Raw genomic sequence first — 16,859 nt, 5'->3', positions numbered from 1 at the left:
TTTTTTTTTGGAACCTGATGATGTTTTAATTTTTAGGACTACTAACTCTCTGGGGATTTGGCTATCACTAAAGTGGAATCCTAGTATATAAAAATGGCCACTGTGACATTTATTTCCTATTTGACTATTTATTATAATATATTTTTAAGGGGTGTCTGGGTGTCACAGTCGGTTGAACATCTGCCTTCGGCTCAGGTCATGATTCCAGGGTCCTGGGATGGAGCCCCATGTCCAGGGAGCCTGCTTCTTCCTCCCTCTGCCTGCTGCTCCCCTGTGCTTGTGCTCTCTCTCACTCTCTCTCAAATAAATAAATTAAATCTTTTAAAAAATATACCTTAAAATTATTTCACTGTAGAGATCATGAAATTCAAAGTTAAGGTATATCAAAATATTAAAATACTTAAAGAGTAGTTAAAACATCTGTGAAATACTTTGGCAGATCTTAATATATTTCTTTATAATTATATTTATTTCATTAATGTCTTAAACATGTACTGATCTCTTATATAAATCAACTTTCCTGTTTCTGTCTGTACCAGCACTCAGATTCGGGGTTGCCAAACTACAGCCCATGGACCAAATCTAGCCTACCACTGATTTTGTAAATAGGGTGTTGTTGGAACACAGCCATACTCATTACTTGTGTGTGGCTTGTTTAGTGTTGTTATGACACAGTTGAGTAGCTGTGACAGAGAATGTAGAGCCCTAAAACATTTACTATCTGCCCTTAAAGAATGTTTGCCTTCCTCTTCTTAGACTATTAGTTTCCTAAGATGAGGATGATTCTTTGATCTTTTCTTTTTCTTCACAGTTTAAACGAAATGAATGGCATGCATAAGTCGTCAGTGTTTTACTGTAATTGGTATTAACTATGGCACAAGTAGCTCAATTTACTGATAGTTATTAATGTGGAAAGTTTGCATATATGTGTTAATTTCAAACAGCACAGTTCCAACTCAATAAATAATTAATAAATAGTAATTGTTGACAAATGTATCTGATTACTTTTCAATGATTAAAAAAAAGGATGATGTGATCTCCTAATAAATTACAAACACACTTCTAGTTGTAAATTATACACAGTTTATTAACTCATGTAGAGCTGTGTTTAGGAAGGTGGTAACTTCACTGTGCTTTGCCATTACCTAACAGGATTTCATATTCAGCCAGTGTCCTGAGACAAAAAACACACTGACGATCCTAAAAATAATATTGTTTCAGTCATCCTAATTTGAAGAATTATAATAAGGTTTTTGTCTTACAATTTGGTACATACACACATACACATACACACACGCTATTTGCTGTAACATCAAATCCATAAATTTTAGTCTTGATGAACTTAAATCGCCTTACTTATCACTAGAATTTTAATTTAAAGTTTTAATAAACTTTAATCAAAAATACGAAATCATGTAAAATCAAACACTTGTACTTCTATTTTTTTTCTGAGTCATTCCTTTAGATTTTGCACTGATAGTGTCTGACTTTTTTTCAGATGGCACAAATAAATTACCTTGGGTACATTAGTTAACCTCTTTGTGTTTCAGTTGACAGCTATAAAATAGGAATAATAACAGATCCTATCTCAACAGTTTTGTGAAAATGAAGTGAGAGAATATATATATATATCTTCACTTAGATCAGGATCTGGCATAGCACACGTTTTGGGAGAAAAGTGGTAGCTTAGTCTTAGTAACATCATAATCAAAGTGATGGACTAGATTCTTATTATCTCTGAGGAATTGTTTTTTTCATGATCCATATAATATTATCATACTAAGTATTTCCATTTGTAATATAACTAAATAGCTGATTACATTCAGACCGACTGCTATAAATACAAAAGGCCCAATGTAATTTTTTTAAAAATCATTTCCATAAAATATTTTTTCTAAGGATTTAGCAGTGATCACAGCATTTTATGCATTATTAAGACGATTAAAACTGAAGTTCCTTTACGAGGACTATCTGAAGTGTAAGCGTAACCCCCCAAATAAATCTTCTAAAATAAACGCAGGATGCTGTCACAGTAATACCTCAGCACCAGATGGTATATATGCCCTTTCCTTAATCAATAAATACTGGAAGTACAGGTTGAAAATGCTTACAAGCCTCAGAGATAATTTTGAAATAGAAACCAAAATGTGCTAGAAATAGCAGCCAATCTAATTTCTGTGAGCTGTGGCTCCACACAGGCCCCATCTGCATTCTCATCAGTCTGCAGCACCTGGAAGTCTGTAAGTAACTGCATGCAGCTATAACAAGATCATTATTAGCCAAGTTTAAAATACTTTAGCTCTTCCAGGCTTATAATAAAAAACTGTGGGTCTTTGTTTTAACAAGATATTTCGATTTGTCCTTCAGAAGATTAAAATATGATAACAGAAGCTTTCCAGACCCAAAGAAGATTCAAACAGAATTACTTTAGCCAGGACTTAACACAGAGTTGATCAATATATGCATGAAGTGTGTCAATGTAAGTAAGATAACCTCCCTCCTACCAAAGCAAGGTGATTATAACTCTAGGGAAGAAATTCTCAATAATAGTAGATCAGAGAACCAAGACTACAGGCTACGAATAGATGATTTAAATTCTTAAACAAGAGATCATACAAGCAGATAAGAAAAACACGAAGACCTTAACAGATAAATGAGAACAAAGCAGGAAGAGTAATTTCACAAAACAAGTACTTTAATTAGGTAACAAATATTTTCAGTTTCTCGGTAAAAAAATAAAATAAAAAGGTTAAGAAAACGAAAAGGGCTCTGTTGTTTACCCCTTTTAAATAAAACAACAATAACAACAACTGATGGTACTCAGGACTAGAAAAAACAGACTGGCACTCAGGTCACTGAAAAATGGCACCAAGCTTTTAGAACAGAATCCTCTAAAACCTATCAAAAAGCAATAAAAAACGTCCTCACCTTTTGACACCATTGCAAAGCAAAAGAATTAAGATCATGGAGTTTGTAGTCAAACTAGGAGCAGTCCTGGATACATCCATTACTATGTGGATCGTTTGGGTAAACCAGTCATGGATGTGAATGAGATAATAATAGAAACTGTCCCACATAATGCAATTTCGAAGAATGAGTTTCATAATACATGTGCTGCTCTTTGCCCTGTCCCAGGCTCACAGTGAGCATGGTAAAAGTTTGAAAACTGACATTCTTATAATAATCTGGTCTTAGGGAAAAGAGTGAGGTGCAGAAAATATGCATGAGGTTGGCCATATTAAAGGAACTAAATAATGAATATTTTGAAGTAAACAAAACACATTTGTGGAGTCTATGATGCAATGAAAATCTAGATGATACATATATTTATTTTAATTAGTGTGCAGAGAAGTAAAATGATGACAAAAGTGGTTTTTTAAGAGCTATTGTTGGAATGTTGCATCAATTAGCATTATGGGGTCATTTTAATTTTCTCTGCTTTCAATTTTTTGTGGTTATTTCACTTTATAATTTTAAGAAAGTGAAACAAATTATTTAAACAATTCCAATTATGAGGTTTATCACAATATACTGTCAGTATATTACACTCTCAGTTTTTAAATGATGGAAATAATTTCAATGTCTACGAAATATTTATAACAAAAGAAACTAAGGAAATTGTTCACTGATAATTAACATTGACAGTGTTAATCATTTTATAGATTTAAAAAATCTTATAATGCAGTATCTTTTGCATCTGTGTCTTAATTCCCTGACCTCTTCTAAGACTTAGTACTGATTTCCTGATGAAGCCAGGCTAAAACACTACAGAAATCTTTTGCAAATACTGAGCAGGGGATAAAAAGCATAATTATAATGTACGTGGCTCCCAAACTCTATTCTTCAGTCCCCATGCTTCTCACACAAAGGCATAAAATTATTCCACCTTAAAGAGAAGGAAATGCAAAATGTTTATAAAGAACTTTTTATTTTATTTTTTTAATCGTGTCTTTGAGTAACTCCAAGGGGAATACCACATCTACCATACGTACTGGGATTTATATGTGCAATTCAATCACTATTTCCAAGTCATAGTCCAGACAAATTGAAATAGGATACTGTTATATGCAGTAATTTTTCAAACTTCTTTTCTAGTTCTCTGTTTCATTCTCACTATACAGGTTCTTATCCCCCACCAAAAATTAGAGATGCCTCCCTATTACCCCAAGATGCCTTACCAACAATTGTCATACCTAAGTACAAGTCCCTGGTAGATGGGTTTTGAAACATCAGCGGATCTCCAGTCTTACCTAATCAAGTTCCAAGCCTATCATTCTCATATCTTGCTGTGAAATAATGAGATATATATATGGTATCTACTTCCCAGTTCCTGACACAGAACTCCTTAAACCCTTGTATACAGGGGTGCTAGGAGAATCTTTGCTCCAACATTTATTCTCTGACCCCAGTTCCTGGCACAGAGCTCCCAAAACTCTTATAATTTCCTAAGTAATAACAGCCCTAGGAGCATCTCTTGTTCTAATATTTGATCTTTCACCCTGGTTCTTGACACAAAGCTTCCAAACGTCTTGGAATTTCCTGGGTGATAGGAATGTCTTTTGTACTAATGAAGTGATTCCTGGTCGTCTCCTTGATGGAAGCTGGTCACCAGAAACACTTAGGTCATGAATAGAAGTATGGAATTTTCAGTCACACCCCTCATTTTCCAAAGAGAGGAGAATGGCTAGAAATGGAGTTCATGATCAATCATGCCTACAAGATGAAGCCTCTGTAAAAATCCCAAGAGTCCAGAGTCCAGAGAGCTTCCAGTTTGGTGAGCACATCCATGTTCCAGGAGGGTGATGCAACTCAACTCCACGGACTAGAAGCTCTCACAGTTGGGGGACCCTTTCAGGCCTTGCCATATGTATCTCTTCAACTGGCTCTTCATCTGTACTCTTTATTATATAATAAACTAGTAAATGTAAGTAAGTGTTTCCCAGAGTTTTAAGACCTGTTCTAGCAAATGATCGAACTCAAGGAGGCAGGTCATGAGAACCCCTGATGGCAGGACAGAAGTTGTGTGCAACCTGGGGACCGACTGCTTGTGATTGCTCTCTGAAGTAGAGGGTAGTCCCGTGGGACTGAGTCCATAACCTGTGGGGACAACTCCAGTTACTGTCACAACTGAATTGAATTGCAGGCCACCCAGCTGATGTCACAGAGAATTGCTTGATGTAGAAAAACAAACAAAACAAAACAAAATGCACCTATCTGGTATCAGAAGCATTCTGAGTATGGTAATAGTCTGAGAGTAAAGGAGAAACACAAGAGGAGTATGTCTTTCCAACACATTTTCTTTCTCCTTGTGTTTCCTGTTTCAAGCCTGACATGTCCTATTAGTATACTCATCTTAGAACTAAGAATTCTAGGACTCAAAGAAGAAGCAGCTTTCTCGAGATGGCACTGAAAGGGAGCTGTGGAGGTAAGATGTGGGCACCAGTCACTGCCTCATACTTCATTGGAAGCACAATTCCTTCCACATCTTCCAGTTCCTTTCCCTCCTGCCTAATCCCCCAGCCACAGCCCCCACCCCTTTGTTGAAAACCTAAGATGTTGTTACAGAGAACTCTGCAATAGACCTTTCTTCCTTCCATCAGTAGTTTGTTACCAGGTTAAAAAAAATCTGATAAATTAATTCAAAATAAATTACATACAACACTTAAAATCCCTGTATAAGGGGCTAGCCTTTACTGTAGCAAAATATACCAAATTTTGTTTGAAAGTATTAAAGGATAGATGCCATAAAAGTACTTAATGACCCACACTCTACTATTGCATGTATAACATGGAGATCAAGTCATATAAGTGACTGAGGTAAATAAATTATACACATTTCAAGGATTTCTAAAATAAAAACAAAACCCCAAACTCTACAAATCTAAGTGTGCCATGTGCAGCCACCCTTTGCCTTAAGGACGAAGTCACAAAAGCAAACAAACCAAAAAACTCACTGACTTTAACTTTGGAATCAGGAACTCTCCTTATTTCTTACTGTGGAAACAACCATTAGAACCTAGGCATATCAAACACGACATGAAAGTAGAAAGAAAGCTTGAGGAGAGTTATCTTTAGACAACATTTCAATTGATCTATTTCCCAAGCTGTACTTTAATGAAGATTCACTGTATTTCTTTTAATCATTCTAATGGGCCAAAGATCATTATAAAACAGGTTCTTCTTCCATGAATGCCACAGTTAAAGGCACGGATGCAGCTAGCAAATGTTATTGAACATGTTAGATTCAGTCGGCTTATTCCAGTATATATTTAAGCATTCAAAATGAATTTCACCAAATATTAATCACCTTTTGTAAACTTTTGGCTGCTGTAGTAGACACAATCATCCTCCTTACTAACGAACATTTACTAAGAATCTATGTGCTGTGCTCTCAGAATAAGAAATTACATAGAAACAACTTTCTACTCACATTATGCAAAGATCCTAAACCTAGCTACAGATTAGAGCAACAGGTGATATTTAAGCAAACAAAAACCAAAAAACAATTTCCAGGCCTCACCCTAGAACAATTAAATCAAAATAGCTCGGTTGTGAGATCCAGGTGTCATTATTTTTCAAAAGCTGTTAGCGGATTCTGAATTTCCTCCAGATGGACAACCATGGATCCAATAGGTTCTCAATAAATAATTGTTGTATTGAATGATGTGCCTTTTACTAGTGTTAGGGGAATTTGCCTAATGAATACAAAGGGAAAGGTTTGTAATTAGCATATTAATGGTCTGCATGTTAATAAAAACTTCTGAAGTGCCTAACGTGCTTAAAAACAACTTGTTCTCTGGTAAGTACTTTAAATAATTCTGCAATTTGTTTACAATGTTAATTTATATTATCTACAATTAAGACTGGTTTGTTAGGTAACTATAAATTTCATCCTATTCTCTACCTTTTTAAACCGCAAGTTTTTTTCTTTTTTCTTTTTTTCTTTCTTTCTAAGATCTATCTTTACAGGTTTCTTTTAATGGCAAGTTGAATTTCTAACAATAGACTCTTTTGAACTTCTGTATTTAAATACTAGTTACTTGGATTAACTAGAAGTCATAATATCTCAACCAAAGCAACAAAACTATAAAATTATCTGTATTCAGCATCTCTATTTTGCCTGGTAGTTACTGGACCACAGACTTATATAAAGTTAGATGAAAGCAAAGCTCTGACTTTGCTCTGAAAGCAAAGTTTTGCCACAGATTTGTCAGAAGAGCTTTCAAGAAGTGGATATTTTGACATAAAAGATTTTCTTTGAACTGTTACTGAGCTCGAGTAAACCAGAACCACATATATATTGAGTTATATAATTTCATATATATATATATATATATATATATATATAATGTTTGTATATATGAAAGCTCATGCCAAAAAAAGCAGAAAGGACTGGAGATCAGGCTGGGGAGGGTCACAGGTTGAGGCTGTGGATGGCCTTGTAGATGTCTAGAGAGTCGCAGGACACCATCACACTATCAGTGAACCGATACAATTTCTGTTCATTCTCCTGGTCTGGCTTAAATTTACCATTTCTGCAACAATGTTTCTGTACTCATTAAAGCAAAGATAATCATACCCTCTATTCTATTCTTGTATCAATTGTTAAAAATACAATACTAATTGTGTTACATTGAAATGACATGTCTCACTATTAGAATATCCACGCTATGAAAGTAGGAAGCATGTCAAAGACTCAAATCCCATTAAAAAAGCAAACGCTAGGGGCGCCTGGGTGGCTTAACGGGTTAAGCGACTGCCTTTGGCTCAGGTCATGATCGCAGGGTCCTAGAATCAAGTCCCACATCCGGATCCCTGCTCACAGGGAGCCTGCTTCTCCCTCTCTCCCTGCCTGCCGCTCGCCCTGCTTGTGATCGTGCTCTCTCTCTCTCTCTATCTGACAAAAAAAATAAATAAAATCTTAAAAAAAAAAAAGCAAACCTTATAGGTCACCAAGGTCAGAAAAATCTGCTTTAGTGAGCCATAGCCAAAAGAATTACATGATACATCAAGTACTTTTGCAAAAAGTGGCTCCAGTGCAATATTTTGAACAGGAAAATCACATTGTTTCACCTTTTCATACATTGCTTAATGTTTATTATTCAAATTTAAAGAACTAAATGTCACTACTATATTACTATACACTTATATGTCTACAACTATATATGTCATATGTATATATATGTGAAAATATGTATAAACATACTATATGCATAAATATATGTAAGCTATAATTTAGATATGGTCAACAGAACACTAATGCCTTTTTACTATATTTGGTCCACATACTCTTATCAAGTATCTGTATTTTGAAGCCCATGTCCATCTTGTCTGCTCAGATGGAAGAATGTACCTTAGAGGTCATATCATTCCCAGACATGGCTCAACTGGCCAAAGAACATGTAGGCCAAGGCTCAACGGATAGGAATGCTTGCTTATTATTCATAGGAAGCTGTAGGACAAGTAGTTAATCAGCACTACTGTAAAGATATATACACCTCATGAAATCTCTAACATAAAGAATAAATATATTTGTTTTAGATTCAAATCTTTTGAAATGGAAAAGACCCCCAGGGACCAGAGGAAGTGGTACGAGAACATGAGCTAGCATGACATCCTGGGCCTCCAGGCAATGGCGCCCACCTTCTCAGAAGACCCCTGCCTCAGATTTGGTCCCTAAAATCCTCCCTTGCAAGCCATCAGGGAGTTGGGGACTTTTGAGCGCTAGCTCCCTATTCTCCTGGGTGGCACCACACAAATAAACCAGCTATCTTTCTTCACTTCAAAAGCCTGGTGCCAGTTTTTATTGGTTTGCTGTGTGTCTGGTGGATGAACTCTCCTTCAGTTCAGTTACACTCTTCTGAAAACTCAACTTCCTCCTCAAATAGCAAGTAGGAAATAGGACATTGTAGGCATTAGGTAAGTAGGACAGGCCACAAACTGAGATCTGACCTCAAAAACTGGCAAACAGGTAGGTAAAAGGAAAAGTCTGCTATTAAGAACAGCTACAAATGTAATTTTTTTCACCTTTATCTCAATCTCACTTCCTCCTCTTTTTTTCCTCCCACTTTTCTGGCATTGTAAAGACATATTGGTTCTAAAGTTATCTGATAAAACAAAATTCTTCTTAAACAATTTCTATCCTTTAACTTCTGAATAACATGGTTTCTTTCATAAACCAATAAAATTCAAAGTGATACTGATTTGAAATAGTGTTTATTATTTATTTATTTACTTACTTACTTACTTTGAGAAGGAGTGAGCAGAGGGGTGGACAGAAGGAGAGGAATAGAGAAACTTAAGCAGACTCTGCACTGATTGTGGAGCCCACCATGGGCCTTGATCTCATGACCCATGAGATCATGACCTGAGTTAAAACCAAGAGTCAGATGCTTAACCAACTGAGCCACCCAGTTGCCCCTGAAATTATTTATCTGATCACTTAATAAAAAGAATTCCCAGTACATTCATGGTTATACTACTTAAAGCTTTTCCTCTTTAAAAATGTTTTTTTTGTGATTGAAAACTAAGCTTATAAAGAGACCTGTACTACTAAACAGTGAATGTATAAATGAGACTATACAAATGGACAATGGGTAGACCAAATAAAAAAATAGAACTCTGATACCAAACCTGCAGCCACCAGTCTAGATAGAAAGCCAAAGCATAAGCTTGTAGCAATTGACCCAAGTGGTCAATTGGTCAGGACTATATCAATAAATGCCAGCTTCCCTAATTTTTGTGCACTCTTCCAACCTAGGACCAACTAGAACAAATCAAACATGGTCCCTTAACCAATCCCACAGGATGCTCCACTTCTAGTTAGCCCACCGCCAGCTACCCCATGCCAATAACTTCCAATCGGGGCAAAAATAAAGCCTTCCCTTCTTTTCATTCTAAAGGTTTTACACTCCACTGCCTGCCTTTGGGTTTCTGCCAGATGCAAGTGATGGTGGCTGATTCCCTTGCTATAACAATCTCTTAATAAATAGCCTTTGCTTGTTCTCATTTGGGTGTTTTTTGTTTATTTCCATAGAAGAGATCATCTTTACTAGTTCAATAAAGGAAAATTACATAGATTAATCTTTGCAATCAACTGGCATCTTAGTTCTGTTCTGGCACAATAATAGTGTTGACATACAAAATACTGAATCATACGTTGCTTTCTTCTACAGGATGATGCCATCACTGAGCAAACATCGATTCCCTCCATTTGTACAAGCCTAAAGTTACTACTGAGCTTTTCTCTTCCAGTCACTTCACTGCTGAAATGAGTCTATCTTTGAACCTCCTTTGAGAGGAGTGTGTGACTCTCATGACTAACCTGTCTGTGCTTTGCTATTTTAGGTTTTAATTTACTTTGAAAGAAGTAGAGAGGAAAAAGTAAGGACAGATAAAGTTGTGGAAAAGTGAGGCTAATTTTTCCAGCTTAAAAAAAATATATTTTAAGCATAGCTCTGATAGTAACATTTGTTTTAAGCAGCCATTTGTCTTAATGAAAGAATAATATCAATTAAAAATGAGTAGGTCAAAAAAGAGGAGAGGAGATTAATCAAAGAATAAGCTAATATGTAAGTTCTGATTTATTTAGCTCCCTCCATTATGGCTGTTGAATATTTTTTCAGAGTTGAATCACATATCTCAGCATTGAACTTATATGGTAGAGAAGTCAGAAGGACTAATGTTTCCATTTAATTATTTCACACTCAAATAATTAAAGTAATTGTGGAAGTATACTTAAATTATAAAAACACATGAAATGTGTTTATTTTGTGATAAACATATGAGAACTGGATTAATTATGAGGTTGATTTAAAAGGAAAATAAATGTTCATTTTCACATAAAACCATTCAAATTCCATTTAAGTGTATTTTGTTTTCTATTAGTAGTGGTCAGTAATATTAAGATCATATATTACAGTAATTGCCATAAGTTTTAAAAATTGAAAATAAGGGTGATAACTGTTAACTATTTTAATATGTTACATACATATTTAACATAATAATGGTTTATTATGGTTACAATTGTTTTTTATACATACAATTGTATACAAATATTAGTAATTATGACCATACGCGATTTCCTAGCAGAAATTTGCCTGACCAAGCATTGAAAAATATTTAAAAACTGTATTTAAACTAATATGATCCTGGTCCAAATTAGACCAATTAGAATAGCTTTGATAGCCAAGCAGTGTAGATAAAAGAACGTCTATATGCACACTTGTTTAGTATATGCTGCAGGTGGAGACCTAAAACGGTTTTGAGGGAGGGTGACAGTGTTGGTACTGACATAAATCTGTAGAAGATATCAATTTAGATTCCCCAAAAGATAAAATTAATAATTGTATCCCATGCAAAACAAACATCACTAAAAAGTAAACAAATCCTGACACTTCTAATGATATAACTTTACTATATGAAGAAATAAGACTCCACTAGTCTAAACAGGTAGAGAGCATGTATATGTAATTTATGAAACAGGTAATAGAAAAACCTAATGACTACAGTTATTGTATATATATATTAATACATATATATTGCATATATATATACAATACAGTTATGGTATATATATTAATAAACTTATTAGATTTCAAAAATAAAAAAGAAATGCAATTAAAAATACAGAACTATTTTTTCCTATTAAATTAGCAGATTGGCTAGTTTGTGTACCACCAGGAAATGTCACACACTGTTGGAAGGAATGGTAATTGGTACAACGATTTAGGAGGGCCATTGGTTAATATGTATCAACATTTTAAAAATATTTATATTCATTGATCCTTACTTTGAATAATACAAATACATTCTAAGGACATTAAAGATAGAAATAGCAACTCCTCTCCCTCATAACAATAATAAGTAAGGAAAAGAAACAAATAAAACCAAAAAGAAAGCATGTGGGAAAGGTCAGACATTAGAATATCAAAGAGCTACTAAATTTTACTTTTAAAATATTTTTAACTACACAAGGAAACTTTATATTATTATGCTAAGTCAAAGAAAAACAGCAAATAAAATTATAAATTATGAACTCCACCTTATATATAAAAAGATCTCAATATGGATGGCAAAACATGAATATTGATTGCTTCTAGTGGATAAATATGATTAATTTTCTTTCTGTATTTTGTCTTCCATATCCCATATAATTTTTTTTAAAGATTTTATTTATTTATTTGAGAGAGAGACAGCCAGCAAGAGAGGGAACACAAGCAGGGGGAGTGGGAGAGGAAGAAGCAGGCTCCCAGCAGAGGAGCCTGATGTGGGGCTCAATCCCAGGACTCTGGGATCATGACCTGAGCCGAAGGCAGGCGCTTAATGACTGAGCCACCCAGGCGCCCCAATATTCCATATAATTTTTAATCATAAAATTAAGAAATGTAAACATAATTAGCTAGTAAGAAATTAGGACAATCATCTTAATGATGCCAACTATGTAACATGCAATGCAGAATATAGACTGAAATGTACAGAAAAGGCTGATGGCAAGAGATCTTGGTAATGTCAAAATAATGACATCTAAGGATGTTCATCTAAGGAAATGGATATTAATCTAAAGTTGGAGACATGTAGGAACATAGCTAAAGCTGTCCAGCAATCTCCATATTTGAGGTCTAAGGAATCATGATACAGTGAGCTTGGAGATGGAAGCAGAATTGATAATGACTTTCACTTCAGGAAGTATGATGTACTGAAATGATCCCCTGATAGACTTCCAAACTGGGTTATTTAGGAGTCCTCTTAGAGTGGGGGTTTTCAAAGGGTTGGAGATATAGTAGCAGGATCCAGCCACCCTGGTTTTGAGAAATGATGGAAACAAAGGGCCAAACTACACAGGTTCCAACACTGAGAGATGAGATGTATGAAAGGACTTTTCATTTCAATTTCTGGGACGAACATTTAGAAGCCTCTTTCTTGGGCAGAAAAATACTGGATATAAAATAGACATCTGTTTGGAATTCAAAATGCCAGAGGGGAAGACGGTTGGGGATGATGAAATAGATGAAGGGGATTAAGAGGTACAAACATCCAGTTATAAAATAAATGTCATGGGGATGAAAAGCACAGCATAGGGAATGTAGTCAATAATATTGTAATTACTTTGTATGGTGACAGATGGTAACTAGATTTACCATGGTGAACATTTCATAATGTATATAGTTGTTGAAACACTATATTGTGCACCTGAAACTAGTATATTATTGTATGTATATCAACTAAAAAATAAATAAATAATAAATAAAAAGGAATACTACATTGGTTAATATCCAGGAACCAAAAGGTTTAAATTAATTTTCAAATGATGAAAAAATACAAGCATTTGGAGTAAAAAAGATCTATAACGATTGTATTATAAAACTGCAAAAGAAAAAAAAAAGCAATTTTCCTGTTGGAGCTAGAGGGTGATGATATAAACTAGCACAGGTTTGAAATGATTAACTATAGTTTTCCAAGGCTCCAGGAAAGGCTGGATTTATCCTGGCCCATAACATTACAAATGACTAGAGGAGAGGTAAATCGAGAAGACAACTATATGTACATTTGAAACAGCTAGAATAAGATTACATCAGAAAAAGTCAGATACTGACATCAGAATAAATCAAGAGGTCCTTATATACTAGAAAATATATAAGTCATACAAATGTAGAATTTTGATTTATCATATATTTGTCTCAACAAAATTTATATATAAACAATATTCAACATTACTTACGTGCTTACTGAATTCATGCTGATTTGATAACTTTTTAGATTTTATATTGTCTTTGGCATTATGAGATAGAAATTAGTCATCTGGGTGGCTAAATTTCATCTTAAAAGTTTTCTCAGGAAGACTGGACCTATAGATTGGCATTCTCCTGGTAATTATACTTGTAAAAAATTAAGAAAATCAGAAAAATTTTACAGATTTAGTATCTACACTGCTTAAATATTGTGCTGAGCTTGTGTCCTTAAAAAAGTAGCATGTGTTACTGGCATATGAAGATCTTACAAACAACTTTAGCAGTAAGGATTTGTGGTAAGATTCTAGAATATCGAGGAGAAAAATCGTATTAATGTAGAAAATTTCTCACTTAATTTTATATTCCTACATATTTTTAAAGATGTTTGTTCAAATATTTGCTTTGTGGTTGACTATTACAATTACCCTTACATTCTTACCTATACTATTTCTCCATATTTTGTACCAGGTATCTCTTTGTATTGAACAGTGAAAGTTTCAAACTATCAAAGTATTAAACAATTAAAGTACTAAATGAGCAAAGTTACATGACTTCAGCTGAAACTCATCATAGATTTATTTAAGGTCGGCACAATGTATATATCATCTATGGATAGAATCAGTTTAACCAATGCCTACTAAATTTGCTTCAAGAAAATCAACAAAATAGGCATAGAAATTCAAAGCAATGCAAGAACTCCCAAAGTCAGAAGCATGAAGAGCTCTTGGAGGTGGAGAAGAGGTATTTGTGAGATACATGAGAACATCTGAATCCTAGGAAATGTTCAGTCTGGAGAGACACTGAAGAGGAATTATGATGTTGGTCTAAGCACAACCTAAGAAAATCTAAAAAACGGAGTCTTTCCTTCACTAATCACCACAAAGAGGTCCACCTTGCCACTTTGATATCTTGTCTTTCAAGATGGAAGTGGTGGTGTGAAGAGGAGGCAAAAAAACAAACAACCTACAATAAATTTTAACCTTCTTTCTTGCCTTTCAATCTACCTTGACTCAAGAGACCTCAACACACAATGATTCTGAGGGAGATATGGAACCCAAAACCAGCTCATAAAAATGGGAATAAAAGTGAATACGCTTTTAAAAAAATAAACAAATGAAACCATCATTAAAGACCAGAACCCCAAAATAATCATTAAAATTCACTGACACTGTTATGCAGTATTGATGCTATGAGAGAGTTGAGCAATGCCTGTAGACTATTAAGAGCAAATGCATGCCAAAGATTTAACACAGAAAAGTGCCATTTTTCTGTGAGATTAAAAAGTCAGGGGAGTGAGAAATAATGAGAAGCAAGGAGTGAGCTATAGTCCAAAGATTTTTGGTAAGCAAGATAATTAGGATATAATATGTTTCGTAACACTAAAACTATCGCAGACATCAAATACATCCAATGTCAATTCCTCCACATGGCACAATAAAGAATTCAGCTGTTTGAAACTGAGTTGCTAATCCATTAGAAACATTTCTTTCTTTCCAGGTTTATGCAAGTTTTTAAAAAGAGCACAGATCTTAAACAAATGTGGCTTTTAGCTGATGCTTAAAATTATTTGGAACATTTTATTGTCATGTGCTTCATTTCTCATCAATAGATATACTCCTAGACATGGCTCAGGAAATTAACTGAGTTTTGTTGAATAGATGGTCTACCCTTTGGCATAGGGCAGTGCTATTGATTTTTCTCTGTAGAACTGGGTATCAGGTTCCTGTGAGAGCCTGTGTGGGCTCAGAGAGATGTGGTAAGATTCCCAGAAACCTAGTAGCATCTTCTGTCAGAGCCCTGTGTCTGCTGGCATGCCAGCATGTTTTCTTTCCACATCTTATAGAAATGGAGCTTCGGGCAAATAGAACTTCAGACAAAGAGCAAATTTTGTTCTTTTAGTTAGGATTTTTGACCTGCCCTATGCTTCATACTTGATGAAATCTGAGAGTCTTTAGATTCTTTGCTATATTTTTTTTTATTTTTGCAAATCAATGATATTAACTTGTCTCAGTACCATAGAGTTTTTCTTTCGAAATGTTTGCTTCAATAGAACTTCCTGAGAGTTACAATGATGTTTCCATGTTTGATCTGTGAGAAGTCACGGGTGGGATATTCAATAACATTGAGCAATTGAACCAGTAACTCTCTTGGGCTCAGTTTCCTAGGACGATTTACTTCCCACAGTGGGCAATTAGTTGTTGCTATGCTCCTAGTCTTTCTGGCACTACTCTGCCCTGATCCCCATTTGTCAGCTATTAATAAATTATGATCTTCTCTCTAATTATCTTTGATTCAGAGCCTTTGAAGAAAAAAGCATGTAATCATGAGAAATAGAAGGAATAACAACTCTCAGATATTAAATCAATACACATGCCTGGATTTATTACAGTTTCATAAAGTCACATCTACTGCCAATTCATAAGCCACTGAGATTTGCGTTTAATGAGAGCTTTCCTAAAATCAGTGATTGCATCTGTGATTTTAAATATTTGGCTATTTATCAGTATTTTAAAACAAAGTAATAGTAGGCAAAATATTTTCATATAATTATTTTTCTTATCAAAACTTACCAAGTTTTGAAACTATATAATCCTAGTTATGGTAGAAATGCTAAATATGCCAACATATTCATGATACCCCTAATCTGAAGTGAATCAGGAGAGAAATACAAACGCATTGACCTACATTATTATTAACAAAAACTACTGTGGCTAGATGTTACCAGGTGCATTATCATACTAGCATCAGCATATCCAAACGTCAAATAAATAATATAAGCTGATGAAGATTTCTCTTTTTTTAGAAGATTTATTTGTTTATTTGAGAGAGAGTGCGAGACAGCGAGCACGAGCCAGGGTGGGGGGCGGGGCAGATGGAGAGAGAGAGAGAATCTTAAGCAGACTTCCCAAGAGCACAGAGCCTGAGGACACAGGGCTTGATCTCATGACCTTAAGATCATGACCTGAGATCATGACCTGAGCCGAAATCAAGAGTTGGATGCTTACTTGACTGAGCTACTCAGACACCCCATCTGGTGAAGATTTCTTAACTCCTATGTAATACTTCTTTGAAATCACTGCATTTATTTTGTGATGGCACAAAATATTCCAGCAATAAGGAAGAAAGCAC

General features: G+C 34.8%; 1 protein-coding gene across 4 annotated transcripts in view; it reads right to left on the bottom strand.

Annotated features, from left to right (window-relative positions):
* EPHA5 (EPH receptor A5) overlaps positions 1-16,859 on the bottom strand; it is a 334,944-nt gene that overhangs the window by 54,691 nt on the left and 263,394 nt on the right. The gene's annotated exons all lie outside the window — the stretch shown is intronic.

The sequence above is a fragment of the Ursus maritimus genome, unplaced genomic scaffold (genome assembly GCF_017311325.1).
Source record: "Ursus maritimus isolate PB19 unplaced genomic scaffold, ASM1731132v1 scaffold_8, whole genome shotgun sequence".
Lineage (NCBI taxonomy): Eukaryota > Metazoa > Chordata > Mammalia > Carnivora > Ursidae > Ursus > Ursus maritimus.
This window is presented reverse-complemented; position numbering and strand designations above follow the sequence as displayed.